The sequence below is a fragment of the Emys orbicularis genome, chromosome 23 (genome assembly GCF_028017835.1).
Source record: "Emys orbicularis isolate rEmyOrb1 chromosome 23, rEmyOrb1.hap1, whole genome shotgun sequence".
Taxonomy (NCBI): Eukaryota; Metazoa; Chordata; order Testudines; family Emydidae; genus Emys; species Emys orbicularis.
The window spans coordinates 5,374,395-5,389,075 of record NC_088705.1 but is presented as its reverse complement, the minus strand read 5'-3'; the positions used below and the strand labels follow the sequence as shown (position 1 = coordinate 5,389,075).

The window sequence follows — 14,681 nt, the reverse complement described above, 5'->3', positions numbered from 1 at the left end:
TTAAACAGCTGTATTTACAGGCACGGTGATGGTTTTCCTGGTTGATTGATCTGAATTGCTAATCCCTTTCCATCCATCCTTCTAACTGATCTATTTCCAATTGCCTTTCTAAATACGAAAGTACTACAGGGAAAGAGAGATTGATTGTTATACTGATTTCCCATGCAGCTGAATATTTAATCTGGGTGGCATGAGAAGTGGACACACAGCTACTGTGAAACCTTTGGGGAGGGAGGGTATCTGATTTGCGAACCCGGCCATTGAAATACAATGAACGATTTTAAAATCCTCTTTAATAAAGAAAAAAAGTTCTGTAGATCTTGGTAAAGGAACTCTCTGTCTCCATCAACTCACGTTCTATCTCAGGAGTAAATAAACACATCTATACTACTCGTCGGAAATTAAAATCCACATTGAGCCAGAAGATATTCATTTACTTCTCAAAGGCTAGATTCTGCCACACTTACACTGAGTAGAAGACTCAGGCAATGGGAGTTAGTTGCCTATATACCTTTGAGGGTCTTGGCCTTATCAAATACAGTAGAACTTGGCGTTATGAACACCAGAGTTACGAACTGACCGGTCAATCGCACACCTCCTTTGGAGCCGGAAGTACGCAATCAGGCAGCAGCAGAGACCAAAAAAACCCCACCAAAAACAAAAACAAAAAAGCAAATATAGCATGGTACTGTGTTAAATGTAAACTAACAACAAAATAAAGGGAAAGCAGCATTTTTCTTCTGCATAGTAAAGTTTCAAAGCTGTGTTAAGTCAACGTTCAGTTGCAAGCTTTTGAAGGAACAACCATCACGTTTTGTTCAGAGTTACAAACGTTTTGTTCGTGACTCTGACGTTAGCCCCGTGGGAATGAGGTGAGGTGCTCTGATGAGTAAAGCAGGCTGTGGCCCTAAGTTGAGGGTCTTTATCGCTACAGATTCACTACCCTGGATACTGAAATCCTAGATCCACAGAGCACTGGTTGAAACAGGACAAGCTTCCATCCAGATGCACCTGGACTTCATGCATCTGCAGGGAACTCTTATAGCAGTGTGTCACAGGGTGAGCTGGCCCCTTTAAGAGAGTCTGAATTTAGCCTCACCTGTGAGCAGTGTCCCTCTCAGACACTGGGAACTCCCTTGCTGAACTCCCAGTCCTATGATCAGGAAGATAAAATAGTCACAGGTGTGGCTGATCCCAAAGTCCTTTAAAGGGGCTAGGTCACCCTGTGACACTCCCTACACACAGCAGATTCAATCCTCTGCCCCTATCCTGAAACTAACAACAGTGCCAACTGTGTGGGTGGTTTTATTATATGGAAGGCCATCAGTTCAATCAACAGACGGGGCTGAGGCCGGCAGCCCATTTCACAGAGCCCAACAAACAGGGGGCAATGAGTGATCGACCTTGATTGTTTCAAAACAGTGACCTGGGAGTTGTAAAGCTCTGCATCCCATATACCATTCCCAACTATATCGTTTTCACTCAGTTTTCTGATCTGAGCTAATAAAGGAGCAATGTCTCAGGTCACAGATGGAACAGTTCAACCAAATGGTAGTTCTGGAAATTTTAGAATAAATCCCGTCTCCTGAAGCAATTAGTGACACTCCTTCATGAATATACGAATGCATAGCACACCTTTAATTCTTCAGGAAAGGCATCTTGTAATGACTGTATAAGAGAAGCTCTGCAAGTCTACTTTAGTAAAGTATTCAATAAGATGGGGTCTGTCTCTCTGCTTTCTCCACTCCCCAACTAACGATGACAAAAGGAAAATATGGGGTTATCTTGGAAAGATCCTCTTCTACATTCCACATCACGACTTTGGATTCTTTGATCTCCAGACAGCTCCCAACGTGTCACCCGGTTTTTAAACAAGAAAACGTGAGCGTGCTCTGGTCCAACAGGTTCCATAGTCACATCTTGATCCACAACCACATCCACAGCCTGCCGAGTCCAGATTTCAATTTCACTGAAGTCTTTCAACCCCAATGTGTTTGCTTTCCTTACTGCATCACAGAACCACAAAATGCCCCAGTGTATCCAATAAGGAATGAAACACACTTAGGCTGACTTCATAGTTTTTATGATCATCTAGTCTGACACAAGCCACAGAAATTAAGTAAATTGCAGAGCTGGGATTCAAACCCAGATTTGAGTCCCAGCGCCTCAGCATAAATCCATCCTGTCTTCTGTATTTATTCTTTTTTTTTTTTTACTTTATGTTAGAGGCAAAAGTATCCCTCGACACCCCTTGCTACCAAATGATTCAATAGTGACTGAAATATAAAGAAAAGCAATCATGCATTCCTTTTTACCCTCTCATAATACAAAAACAAGAGGGCAGCTCATGATTTAAAAGACAATACACTTAGAAAGAATAAAAGGAAATAGATTTTGCATGGTTTGATGCAGTGCATCATGGAACTCTCTGCAACAAGACATGTATATGAATAATAAGAATATCACCTGCATTGTCTCAGCCAGGGTAGACACTTTTACTGGTATCAACCTTCATTCTTCAGGTCACGAATCAACCCCCAAACACTTGGGTTTAGGAACAAATTACCCCCCTGCATAATTGGCATAATTATGAGTGTTTTACACTCATCGGCTATTGGCCACTCTCGGATAAAGGGCTGGATGGACCATTGGTCTCACCTAGTGCGGTATTCGCTATGTTCTTAAAGCTCTCATTTTGCATATACTGTATGAGTAGGCCCTTTAGGGCAGGGACTGTCTCTTTTCTATGTTTGTACAGCACCCTGCACATTGGGGACCCTCCTGATTGGGCACTACCATGATATGAACATTTAATCCTTGTCATAATAAGGAGGCCTGGAAGTTGTTCGGCATGAGCAGAGCCTCACTGCAAGGTTCCACCCTTGGAGAGCTCATTGCATGATAGGGGCCTAAGTCTTCGTCGCAGTGGAGGGAGATACCTACAAAATGCAAGTTGGATTGCTAAATTTGTGTCGACATTCTCTCTCTGCTTTACCGTATTCCATTTCAACAGCAATTCCCCCATGCAGTTCTAAAGTAGACAGATGACACCTTCTCATGTGGAGATGTACAGGTAGCAAGAGATTAATTGTATTCTGACTTTGGGAAAATCGTGTATGCGATTTTCTGTTATCTGCTTTCATACAGTTTCATTTCTAAAGAGTTCCTTCCCTCTCTATCGCTATTAGTGATGAGACTTTATTCCTTTAAAGCCTTCTTTGGTGCTTCAGCACTATTAATCTGTGTTGCATTCATCTCATCTTCCACTTTCTCTGGTTTTTATCTGCATCATCTGTGATCAGCCTCACTGTCTTTTCTCCCAGTTTTCAATTTCTAACACCAAATTGGAAACTTCTTTTATGACATTTCCCTTACAGAGGAAATCACATAAACCAAGATTTGTATTAATCCAGCTAATATTCTGATGTGATTTGAATATCAACAAGTTTCTCTTACTGTTATATTGACTCTAGGCAACTTTAGATACAGGTATATTTTCAACAGAAGCCACGACAGAGCATCTGGTTTCTGTTATTGCATTTTATGTCATGCACTAAAAAGTCATTGTCAGGTAATGGGGTCCAAAATATGATCACACATAATTTAATATTAATAGAAAAGTTTTCATGAAGTGTATTTCTTTTCCGCTTTTCAGTGAAAGCAGTTTGTTTGGATTTAAATATTGCCGTGCAGGCTTTGCAAATGCTGAGAAAGAGAGTGAAACAGACTAGATACAACAATGAAATTGACCAGTTTATTGCTATTCTCCAAACAGAGCAAAGTGGGAGACCAATAGTGTAAATTATGAAAAGGAAATTCAACTTGTAAGAGTCTTACAGTTATAATAATCTACAGGAAGGGCCTTTCTTAAAAGCATAGATGATTGTAACCAAACAGAAATGTGGGCAATGGCCTCAGCTGGAAAAGTCATAAGGCATTTATATTCATACACAAAGTTCTTGGTCAATTAGCGCCAGCCACTTCTACAATATTTAAAACCCACACCACCAACAAATGTACTGACTTGTGTGCGTGCACACTGCAGACCTCTGCTGGATGGAGTATCAGCACTGCTCAAATGCGTGACATCAAGGTACCTCCTAGTACCTGGATTATCTGCGGAGGAGAAGAGCTCTTAACACTTCCCCAGCTAATGGCAAAAGCCTTGTTTAGCACAGCTAGTAAAGGCCTGTCTCCTTGGGTAGGAAGTCCCATGTTCTATCTTTGCTTTTAACCAGGAGTCCTGTGTCCATGGAACTGTTGCAACAGGCCAGAATCCACCATTCAAAGCATCATGCCTGAACTGTATGGAAAAGTCCAATGCAATGTAAGGAAAATGTTTACTTTTCCCATAGGTTTTTTGAAGCATCCTAAATAGAGAATTCTTTCCCTGCTTGCTTTGCGGAGTTTCCAAAAAACCCTAGAAATGAGCAAATTCTCTCAAATTATACACTACTTAGAGTAACTACTACAAAACACACTCACATGTCTATAGAAGTTCTATTAATTTCCACCATTAGTTCAGTTCTGTAGGACTTTCCAATATGGGCCCACACACAGCTCTGACAAGCAACAACCCATCCAAAGCTGCCAGTTTCCTCATGCATGCAGACGATCAGAAATATTTTTCCATTTTTAGACTGCACCGCATTCAGTGCTGAAGTTGTTAATAGAGGTCAATAGCAGGCAGTTAGAAATAATACAAAACAACGGTGGAAGGTGGGAGGGATTTTGTTAGCAATAAACTCTCCTCAAAATGTTCTGCAAACATCCATTAGGAAAGTCTGTGAGCTCATAAAACTATGTCTACAAATAGCTGATAGACAATATACAGCACCTAGAAAGCAATCCGTGTTGACCTACTTCCTTTTAAAAACTGGTAATGTAAAATGTCTGATACTGAGGAAGAACCCATTCATAGCTTAACAGGAGATAATGTAAAATAAATAAATAACCCACACAGCAGTTAGGAACAAAACTAATGGCTACAAAAGATGGATGTGCTACTTATATGATGCTGGGATGCCTGAGTTGTATTGAGTCTTCTGGAACTGCTACTTCAAATACAAATCTATTATTGCTTCTTATCAGTCATCGGGATTGAATGGGTCAGCTCTTTGGCGGCTCAGGATTTATATCTAACACCAATACCGCCCCCACTGTACATATAGTAAATAAATGCACACACCCACACAATGAACACTTATGAATATATATTCCACAGACTATATAAAAACACATCCCTGCTCTCCGCAGCATGTCCGTACATGCACAGACAGACATGCAGAGAAAGAGAGAGACACGATGCCATGATGTAGCAGCAAAGGGTTTGAGTGGCATGCGTTTAGATGGCCTCATGGCTCACAAGTGGAATCTCAGCCCTCCTGACTCACAGCACTGGGCTTTTAACCACAATACCATCCCTCCCTCCCTTTTGTTGTAACAGGTTATACCCCAAACCCGGAAAGTTGGGCACCCCTCTACAAATGCCTCCATTTACTGATCCCTCCTCCCAACTCACCCTCTTACACGAAAGCCTCTTGCATGCACACCTCAACCATCCTAACATAATATGAACATGATCTTCTTAGGAGTCATTAAATCCTGTTAACTGCAGCACTGATATAAACATCTTTCATCAAGATATCTCTCAAAGAAATTTGCAAAGATTAAGGGCCAGATCCAGCCGAGCATTTAAGAACGAGCTTAACTTTTGTCATAGGATTATTCAGCAAAGGAGTCAAGCATCCTTGAAATCAAGCACTTCGCTGCATTGGGACCTAAGTAATGAAGCCGCAGAGAACTCGGGCCTGATTCTCCCCCTCTGCACGACACCATTTACTCTCGCTAGCATACCTGTGGTAGGAGACACCGGCCTTTGAAATCCAATTAAAATGCCCATTTTAAAATCTCAGCTGGGTTATTTCTTTCAGTTTCCTTCTCTGGATGAATGTGCTAAAACCACTCGCCATGTTCCTTGCTGTTGTGGTTTGAACGTCCTTGGGGCTGTTCGGTGAAATGTACACCTCACTTCAGGGTATGTTCCACTGAATAACATTGTGTCCCTTTAAAAGGGTCAGTTTGCACAGGGGAGGTGACGTACAAGCCCCAGGGGTGAAATTCTGACCTCATTGAAGTCAATGGGAGTTTTGCCAATGGACTTCAATAGGGCCAGGATTTCACCCCAGGTTGTTTGCTTTTTTGTAACCATCTCCAAATTTTCAGCTCTGGCATGGGAGGCACAGGGCACTAGGAACCCGAACACAGCCAGGGGGCTGCTGTCAGAGGTGCTGAGCAAGTCCACGTGCCACAGAAGTCAATGGGAATGCAGGCGCTCATCACTTTTGTAAAATCAGGCCATGATTAGAGCGCGGGATACTCAGAATGAGAGAGGGAAAAGAGAGAAGTGCAGCCATACAAAGAAAGGAAGGCATATCTTCTTTCTGACCTAGTGAAGGGAAAGAATGAAGTTTACACAGACACCCCCCAAGAAGCTGATTAGAAGGTCTCTGAAAGCTTCTCGCTCATTCCTATTTGCTTGGGCAGAAAGACTTTCCTTCTGCATTACGGTATGAACCCCAGGGGCACAAAGGGCTCCACAGAGGGAGAGAGATTTAAGGGAGGGAGATGGCAGATTTAAGAACTGGAGTGGAATGAAAGATTATTGCTCACACGTCCTTTCCCTTCTACAAGGCGTGTTCCTCATTGTAAGCGTCATGCAAACAAACCAGCAGACTTCTTCATGCCTAGAGCTGGTTGGAAAATGGAACGGGCTGTTCTGAGGGTACTTCTAACTTGTAACTAATTGCTACTTGTAGTAGTGTTGTTACTAACACTCTTAGAATTAGTAACTACTACAAAACACACGTCACACTTTTCATTTTCATACTTTTGAGAAATAAAAATACATAAGATAATATAAGGTAAAAGTCTGAACAAAATGAAATGAGAAAATCTAAACAAAACATTTCAACTTTATCTAAACAAAATGCAAAAGTCAAAATGAACCATTTCAAAACTCTTTTGCAAATTTCATTGAAATTCACACCATATTGCAAAACATTTCAATTGGGCTGAAACATCATTTTCTAACAAAAAACTGTTCCACTGAAAATTTTTCAACCAGCTCTACCTAGGCCATATGTAGCTTGGTGATGGGTGGTGGTGGGGAATTTGCATATTGGCACATAATGTGGTAGAAGGAAGCCTGGATTTTCAAAACTACTAATGACTGCGGGTATTTCAGCATCCAGGGGTCCAACCTGAGACATTGAAAAGGGACCTGATTTTCTGAGCATGGGTGGCCAGCATACACCCTCTACGGAATCTCCAGTTTTGCTATCAAAAATGGAGGCACCTAAAATTTAGGTCACTGTTTTCTTAGAGCCCAATCTCAGGCCCCCATGGAGCCTTTCCATTAACTTCAATGGGTAGTGGGAATTAGACCTTTAAAAGAGTGCTTAAACATGGTGCAAAATAGTTAATTGTCTCAGCTGTCTAACCTCTTATACAGCGATGTGACTGCACAAGTAGTTAAGACTGGAAGAAGCTACCTTCTGGAGAGAACTGCAGCATGATCCAGGATACACAAGCTGCAAGAAGCCTATTTTCTTTTGTTGGTTCCAGAAGTGGGGGGGGAAATGTCAAGGAAAGAAACAAAACAAAAAAAGAAAACTCCCCTGCCCTTATATCTCCCCTCATATCCACTGTCTAGGCCAGAGCTCCCGGGCAAAAATAAAACCTGTATCCAGCAGGCTGTCACTCATTAAAATCCCTCATGGCATAATGTCAAATCACTCCAGCTTTTATGCTCATCTTTAAAGGTAAATAGGAACCAGGTGACTCCGAATGCAGCTCAGGTCAGTGGCACTGACTAAAGCTAAAAGCCTGAATGTGTGTTGGTTCAGCAGTCTCCAGCCCTCCTGCTTTATGACAAGAGTCAATCTGTTTAATGGAAACGGGGAGTGGGAAGAAGTAAACAGACTTCAATGCCTGGGAGACTGGGGGGCTTTCCTATAATGTAGGTCCAAATAAAAAACAAATATGCACATCTAATCAATGGAGAGCGTGCAGGAAAAGAAACACACAATATGATAGAATCTCAGGGTTAGAAGGGACCTCAGGAGGTCATCTAGTCTAACCCCCTGCTCAAAGCAGGCCCAATCCCCAGACAGATTTTTGCCCCAGATCCTTAAATGGCCCCCCCAAGGATTGAACACACAACCCTGGGTTTAGCAAGCCAATGCTCAAACCACTAAGCTATGCATGGCTTCCTACTAGAGATGGCTTGTGCTAGCAGATCTGGTGTGGAATTCAAAGAAACAAGTAGTCAAGAAGATGCCCTTGGACCCCTGGGTTTCTGTGGCAGCTCCTTACACAACAAAGACTCTGAGATGCAAAACAGATCAATGGGTGTCTGTCTCTGTACAGCGAAAACCTGTTAATAGCAGCCACCAGAACGACTGTTATAATCCGGACCCCTGAATACAGGAGTAATGCATTTGTGTGATTCGTACAGGGGAACCGTCAGAGGGGAGGGGAAAAATTGATCGTCTCTTGGGACAGGTGGCCATTTGCACTGTGTACATATGGATGTATGCATGGATCTCTCTCTCAGGTATTTATCTAGCCCCCATAACTGTTGTATCTGATCACCTCACAATCTTTAATGTATTCATCCTCACAACACCCCTGTGAGACAGGGCAGAGCTGTTATCCCATGTTTCTGATAGGAAATAGAGGCACCGAGAGACTACACAACTTGCCCAAGATCACACAAGAAGTCTGTGGTAGAGTAGAGAATTGAAGCTAGAACTCCCAGGTTAGTGACTTACCCACTGGACCTTACCCTTCCTCCCCAAAGCCCCATGTTCACATTATGAGCCAGATTTTCAAGAGCGCTCAACTCCCATTCAAAAATGTAAAAAGGGCCAAATTTTGAATAAAAACTTTTAGCATCCATCAGTTCCCATTGTGACACTATTGTATAGGAGTGATATTCCCCATTGCACCTTGGGCAGACCTTTGCAGCAGTGCAAAATGAGTGTCTCATGCTCCCAAGGCAGAGTGGGAGTGTTTTGTACTCACTTTACACAAGGTGGAAGACAATGAACAATCAGGCTCTATATTAATTATGTTGTATTAATGCACATACACTCAAATATGTATTGATGTGTGTATTACATACAGAATAATTACATTCAAATAACATTCCTTAGATTCCAAACTCAAGCATTCAAAAATTAGGAAAATATTTTATAAATTTGAAAGCTTTAAGCAATCTAAATATAGGGGTCACTATCAGCTCCCCTTACAATCTATGTGCATGTGTATACAGATCTGTCTCATCTTACGCTGGGGTTATGTTCCGCGGTCAGCGCGTAAAGCGAAAACCGCGTATAGTCAAAATTACATTGAGTGTAATGGCGGGCGGAATCGCCCGCACTACAGGAACAGTATTTAAATTGTTATTTTTCTCTTTTTTTGTTTTTGTTTTTGCTGACCGCGTAAAGCTGAATTTGTGCATGTTAAATGCGCATAAGATGCGACAGACCTGTAAACACTTGCATTTGCATATAGATACATTCAGATGTGCATATTTACATACAGTGTGTATGCATACACAGAGGTAGGGAAACACACAGAAACCCAGTGATCCAAATTGCTTGGGTCGGACGGATTTGATTGAAATACCCAGGAGCTCGGTACAGAGGGAATCTTATGCCTTCAGTTCTGCAGAGCTCCTACATTTCTAAGTTCCATGGGGCTAAAGCTAAGCTTCATCAGGGCTCTCCACAGCCAAGCGCTGAGTCAGCATTTAAATGATAGTAAATACTATTCATTTTTCATCCGCCAAACTCATCCACCTGCAGCACACCATTAGCTGGGGAAAGAGGCCTCCGTCAGCCTCCGATTTAAAACCTAGTCTAAACCCAGTCCAAATTCGTATCCAAAAACCACCTTTTTGGGGTTTGTGTATTCATCAGAGCTGAACCAGCAAACTCTGGGAGTTTGAGTTTGCCCATCATTAGAACGTAGAGTTTCTGGAAGGAAAGGATTATGCTGGCAAATAGCCGGTCAGAGGGGATACAGTAGTAGTGGTTGTTGCATCGGTAGTGAACGAGAAATAGAGTTGAGTGTTATGGAAATTCACCCCACTGAGGACTTAAATTAGGGGAGATTAAACAAGGCACTCATCTAGTGTAATGGTATCCAGCCAAGAAGGCTGATCATAAAGAATTATGCCGGGCGTATTTGACTGAGAGACCCTCCTTCCCTAGGAATTTTCCCCCTTTTCCATCTGCAGCTGGATTTCTTTAGATTTTAAACCACAAGAAGAAACCAACGGACATTACTCAAGGGGATCTAGACAGACAGACTGCAATAAATGAAAATGACATCCACACAGGGGACTTGAGTTATTGGGAAGGGATTGTGCAAAATGAGTCCACTCAGTGCTTGACAGAAAGCTCCGAGGGACTCCAGGCTGCAAAAACTTGCGAATCCAGATGTCTGATGGTTTGTGGGAATCTGCTGGATGAGATTAAACAGCCAAGTGCCCTGTGAATTTGAGTCTGGAAAAGAAAATATTGCGAACTGACATTGATGTCACATTTGAAAAACACAATAAAAAATAATTAAAGGGCTGAGGCTCTCAAAATGATGTATTTTGGAAAGAAAAAAGATTATTAGTTTTGATTTACAGTTTCAGGATTACTGGGGAACTATCAATAGGGAATTCATTAACAATATTCTTAGCGTTATTTCTAGCACCACTTTAAATTATTAAAACTGAATGAGTTTCTAAAATCTCATTCCTCTCTTTTTCTAGGCGCCTATTCTATTCTAGATAGGTTCTTATACTCCACTCCTCACTGCAGTTTCTGATTGCCTTCCAGCAACGCATTAAACAATGTGACCAACATCTCCATATATCTGTTCTCTCATCCTCTTCTTAGGCAGAGAAGCACTTGCAGGGAACTGTCATGTTTTGGTAGGGTTTTAGATGGTTTTTTTTTGGTTGTTTTGTTTTTAAATTGATATGTTTTTATGTTAGAGAAGGGCAGGTCAACCAAATGTGCCTTGGACTTGGAGAAGAAGATGATGAGGTTTCTGATGGTCACTTGATGCACCTCATCACCACTTCACAAACAATGATTTATCCCCACAACACCTCTGGCAAGTAGGGAATGATTACCATCTCCATTTTGGTTCTCGGTGGGATTTTGGAGCTTGAGTCCCAATGACACGGGGCTAATTTCCTTAGGTGCCCTCAGCGAATTTACCCCAAACAGTTATGAGTGGCAGAGCTGGGAGTCGACCCCTGAGCTGTGAACCCCAGCTGAGTGCTTTACCCACAAGACTCTCTTCCATCTCACCCTTAATGCCGGGGTTTAGTTTCCCCAGTTAACTTTTTTCTACTTTCACATTCTGGTTCTCATGCACTTCCTGGTAGCTCACTGGCATGTCTTTTTGTTCCCAGCTCCACAGGGATACACCTAAATCGGAAGCAAAACTCCTTTTCAATGACCTTTTATTAAAAAAAGGGAGGGGGGAGTTTCTGTTTGCTCATCCACCGTGCCTCTGAACCACAAGTTTAAAACGACATTAGAAGGTCTGCTTTGCTAACCTTTTATGAAGCGCAAAGAGCCCATTTCCAAGTGACAGGATGTGGGCTAAAGCCATCCCTCAGTTAGGACCTTATCCAGTTCTCACTGAAGGCAATGGCCAAGCTCCCATTGAATCAATGGAGCAGGATCCAGCACAATATTTGCAATGAACTTCAGTGGTAGCTGTAAATGCCTCAGGGCCTGGCTCCTCCCGTTCTAAGGGAGGCATCATATTTTCACTCTTGTGTTCTGCAGTGTCAGCTCATGCCAGTCTGCTTCAGCTTTCAACGTTCAGTTACGGTCAGCTGAGATGCATTAATGGACACTGCAGATGGGGTTTGAAGTCTAGTCCTTCAAAGGGTATTGGAACAGGCAGGCAGCCCTTTCATACACCAAGTTCTCACATAGGGATGTCATGGAGCAGGCTCCTAGGAGCACATGGTAGAATTCTGCCTGCAAATTAAAGGACGAGTCAGAAGGGGACATGATTTCCTGCTACTCATGGAGTTTACTTCCTCTATGGATACCGTCAAAGCATCCCTATCAGAGATGATTTCTCTTTGGAGCTCATAAAGAGTCTTCTGAGGAGCTATTACTCTGTCTTTGGGGTGCATGAGCGTGCACTAAATGTCAAAAGACCCTACGGATAGAGGGACGGGAGGGAGAAGAAGACATCCAAGACCCTCTACAAGACCATACCCCATTTCGCAAGTAGAACACAGCACTGTGGCATCAATCAGCTCCATATCGTTTTCAGAGACGAAGGACTTTTCCAGCAAAGTGGAGCTTAATATACATTTCTCTTGCAAACAGCAGGGCTGCCATCCTCGGTTATCGTCCCAAGAGAGCGTCTTTGTTTCCAGGGGAAAAGAAAAGGCCGTGGTTCAGATGTTCAAACTTGTCTAGTGGATTCAGACACACAGTCTCCATTGCTATTGAAAGGCCAGCTGGCATAAATTCGCACAGCTTCATTGTAATCAATGGCACTACACCAATTTACACCAGCTGAGGATCTGGCCCAACATGCCGAACTAGACAGCTTTGAATTCAGCCTAGATTCACTGTCCTTCTTTACTGTGGGCACATGTATCCCTAGGACATGGCTAAGAAAGGTGACTGGTTTTTCAGGGAGCTCCTTCTTAAAACACTGGCAACATGTTGCTGCACTCAACATGTTCCTTTCTCTGAGTCCTGAAACACGTTTCAATACATCCTTAGGAGTAAGATTAGCACAGGCATTTGAACACCGGCAACGAATGTTGTATTACACTTCAAAGGTACACTAAACCCAAGAAGTATGCTAGGATATATAGCTATTTAAACATACTACATAAGCAATACTCTGATTTCCTATTAGGCAAATTCTTCATCTTGACTTTATACGGATCCATTAACTGTGATTTCTTTCTTGCAATTAGGGAAGAGGGTGGCTGTAAAACTGGCAATGAAACTTGTTAGTAAGTTGTGTATAATTTCGTTTGTATTTGCCAAGCACTAATTGCCTCTTACTTAGATGTTTTTTGCTTTGTCGTTTGGCTCAAAGTATTTGCAAAATGAAATGTGTTTTATGCAACTGGCTGATTAGGGGAAAGCCAAGCTATGGGATGGTTCCAGCATGGGTCCTCGGGAACACCAGACAGAGGTGCATCCTGCGGCTCATGCACCGGTGCTTTTCAGCAAGACCAAAACCAAATTGCTGCCCTAAGACAAGGCAAAGTGCTTAGAAAAAGGACATTGGACACTAGTCAGCGGATGGCTCTTCACTTGTAAACCATGCAAGGGTGGATTACAGCTCAGAAACAGTTTGGGACAGGGGCCACTCATAGGAAGGCTCTATGCCTTTAGGTTCATGCTGGTATCTTGTGAGTTTAGGCTACGATGCACACATGATGAATCTGGCTATGGGGTAAGGAACTAACTTGAACTCCACTCATGCATCTGTCTAACACTTGGGCAGAGATGACATCTCCATGCTAACCACCCCGAATAGGTTAATTTGGGCTACTAGCCAACTGGACGTATTAGCAGGTAACCTTGGCACAATGAACAGCTCTGGGAAGATGGCTTCAGTCTCTTCTAAGTGAGGTGCAGTTATAGAGAACGTGCATCTTTCACTTAGGTGGGAGGGGCATGAGGTTCACACTTGGCTACTTTGTAGGGGCACATTAGCCTGGGACTTCCTGGCTCCTAGTGACCAGGGGTCTCTTGGTCAAGCAGCCTCTTCCATCCTGAAGAGGAAGGTGCATTCACACTGATGATAGGACGTTTGTCACCTCCTCCTGCAAAGCCACAGTGCTCCCCTTTCTCCTCTCACAGGTTCTGGGAAGTGAATGAAGTAGCAAAGTGTGGAAAACTATGGGAAACCTTGGCATGTGACTCACCACTGGAGTGAGCACCCAGTTAAAGGTGCTAATGCCCAGAACAGGGAGTGGCATTCATAGACTCAGAGACTTTAAGGTCAAAGGGACCATCATGAACATCTAGTCTGACCTCCTGCACATCACAGGCCACAGAACCTCCCTCACCCACTCCTGTAATAGACCCTCTAACATTCCTTGCACTGCTTGAGGATATCAGACCACTAGAGAGAGACCTCAGGGCCAAAGTTTGCAAGAGACACTAGTGATTTTGGGTGCTCAATTTGAGACATGTTAAAAAGACTGATTTTCAAGAAATGCTTAGCACCTGCTCTCTGAAGTTCAGGCCCCTTGAAAAGCCATCTCAGGTTGGCCACCCGGAAATAGAGGCAGCCAAAGTAACCAGGCACTTTTGAAAATCTCGGAGATGTTTTTAAGGTAAGAGAGGAAAGAACTGACTTCAAACAAGTTGGGAGAAGATTGCCTTGTCTTTTTTTTTTAAAATACACTTTTTCTAATGATCTGCGATTAGAAAACACTTGTGACCACTGTAAAGATACAAAATCCTGGATTTTTATTTATTTAAGGCTGGTTTTTTTTTAAAGAAATCTAAGAGAGTTCAGCATTCCAATCCCAATGAATTTCAATAGTCTACTTTGAAAATCCCAGGCTTCATTCTTACCTTTCCTTTTCACACCTGGCATAGATCATTACA

At 42.6% G+C, this 14,681-nt stretch overlaps 1 protein-coding gene across 2 annotated transcripts in view; it reads right to left on the bottom strand.

Moving 5' to 3' along the window:
• Positions 1–14,681, bottom strand: part of CSMD2 (CUB and Sushi multiple domains 2) — a 518,793-nt gene that overhangs the window by 221,534 nt on the left and 282,578 nt on the right. The gene's annotated exons all lie outside the window — the stretch shown is intronic.